The sequence below is a fragment of the Microtus ochrogaster genome, chromosome 1 (assembly GCF_000317375.1).
Source record: "Microtus ochrogaster isolate Prairie Vole_2 chromosome 1, MicOch1.0, whole genome shotgun sequence".
NCBI classification, from domain to species: Eukaryota; Metazoa; Chordata; class Mammalia; order Rodentia; family Cricetidae; genus Microtus; species Microtus ochrogaster.
Window position 1 is genome coordinate 58,079,894 of NC_022009.1, and position 2,484 is coordinate 58,082,377.

Consider the following 2,484-nt stretch of genomic DNA (forward strand, 5'->3'; position numbering starts at 1 on the left):
AAAAAAAAAAAGAATTTTGTGTTTGGGCAGCTCTAAGTAGGATGTCTCCATCAAATCTGAACCCCATGAAAGAGGAGGCAGAAAGAGTGTAAGAGCTAGAGGGGATGGAGGACACCAGGAGAACAGGACCCTCTGAATCAACTAAAAAGGGACCTATGAGCTCACAGAGACCGAAACAGCAGGCACAGGGCATGCATGGTCTGCACCATGTGTACACACTGTAGCTTTCAGTTTAGTGACTCCTGACTATGAGAGACTCTTGTGCCAGCTCCTGGGGCTCTTTCCCTTCTGTTGGCTTGCCTTGCCCAGCTTCCATGTGATGGTTTTTGTTCTATCTTACTATATTTTATTTTGTCATCTTTTGTGGTTATCTCTTAGAAGCCTGTCTCTTTTCTAATGAGAGACAAAAAAGGGAGTGGATATGGATGGGATGGGAGGTGGGGAGGCACCGGGAGGAGGAGAGGGAGGAGAAACTAGAATCAGGATAAACTGTATGGGGAAAGAAAGCATCTTTGTTTATTTTTGTTTTGTTTTTTTTCAAGACAGGGTTCTTCTTTTTAATGCATTATGTATACAGCATTCTGCCTGTATGTCTGTCTGCACTTCAGAAGAGGGAACCAGATCTCATTATAGACAGTTGTGAGTCACCATTTGGTTGATGGGAATTGAACTCAGGACCAGGCTGGCCTTGAATTTGAACCAATCCTTCTCTTGGCCTCTTGAGTACTCAAGTTACTGGTGTGTGGCACCCTGTCAGGCTCATTTCCTGGGTTCACTCTACAAGGGGTGTCCGAGACCAGCTGTCTCAGAAAGGGGGGTGGCTGAAGAGACAGCCCCATATGACAGCGCCTGCTGTCCTTCCAAAGGGCCCAGGTTCTGGCCTCAGCACCTACACTGGGCGGGTTCCTGGAGTTCTATAGCTCCAGTTCCAGGCACCTGAGGCTGCCCCCTGCTGGGCCCTGCAAGTGCTGCACCTATGGACACATTTTCCACACAAACACAGGGGCTGAAGAGATGGCTTACCATTTAAGAGCACTTGCTCCCGTTTTCTATATACCTAACTCCAGGCCAGTCAGGGCTACATAACAAGACCCTGTCTCAAACAATGCCAAGTATAATATAATAAAATAAAACATGAAATGCAGAAACGTATTTTAAATGACATGCAGTTTCAACTTCCCCAGAAATAACCAGTGAGCATTCTGTTGCCATTCATCTGCTTCCTTTCTTGGGAAGCAGATTTCTTAGAATATCTTATGAAAGCTGAGGGTCTCTCCCAGGAAATCCATATGTGCACTATACTTTCAGAATTCTAGTGATGCCTCTAGTCCATCCCAGAAATGCCCACAGGAGGCTGGGAATTAATACATCAGCTCCGGTTGGCACACTTTCCCTGCACTTCCAGGCTGCTGAGTTTGCAGACTGAGCGGGCTCCTTTGACACCAGAGAGAACTGCACAGAACACTGTGAGTGGGTCCTACTGCTGGGACTCAGTAGGTCCTTCTGATCACCATACAGAAGAAATTAGAAAGGGGTTGAAAAAGAATTTGTTCCATGAATTCTGACGCTGGGGGTTGGTTGAACACAATGCCTTGTATATGTGAAAGTGAACACTTGACCCCTAACAGTGGATATTTTGTGTCTTGTTTCTTGCATAATATTACATTATGTAAAGCTGGTGCATGTCTGTAATCTCAGCACTTAAGAAGCTGCAAGTTGAAGGTCAAGCTGGGCTATGCAGCAAGACATTGTCCTTCTCAAAAATTGACACTTCCTACACCACTAGTTTTCAAAACAGGTTTAGTGGCTGCTTAATATCTTACAGTATTAAATGTTATCTAATTTATTGTTTATAAAAACTGTGATCTCATAAGTAAAAATTATGTGTAATTCTGCTTCTCTAGTTACCTCATGAATTTTTGCAAATAGAATGACCTTTCTTTTGTCCTCTCTCTCTCTCTCTCTCTCTCTCTCTCTCTCTCTCTTCCTTCTTGAACACATGTACAAGTTTATGGGCCACCGTGCTCAGCTGGTAAAGGCGCTTGTCGCATGAGCCTGGAAATCTCAGAGCCCATATGAAGGTGAAAGGGAGAGCTAGCTCTAAAAGTTGTTCTCTGACCCCCACAAGTGTGATACAGCTTGTCTGCCCTCAGCCAAGTGCACACAATAACAACAATGAAAAAACAATAACAACAATAAAGTGTCTATACTTTTATCAGTAGTAGTAGTAGTTAGCTCTTTTAAAAAATTTTTGTCTTGCTTGTTACTTTTCTATTGCTGTGAAGAGACACCACAACTAAGGCAACTTATAAAAGAAAACGTCTAATTAGGAGCACGCTTATGGTTTCAGAGGACCCATCCAGGATCATTATTACAGCAGGGAGCATGGCAGCAGCAGGCATAGAGGTGTGGCACTGGAGCAGGAGCTGAGAGCGTATATCCTGATCTAAAGGTAAAGGGGAGGGAGGAAGGGAGGAGGGAGGA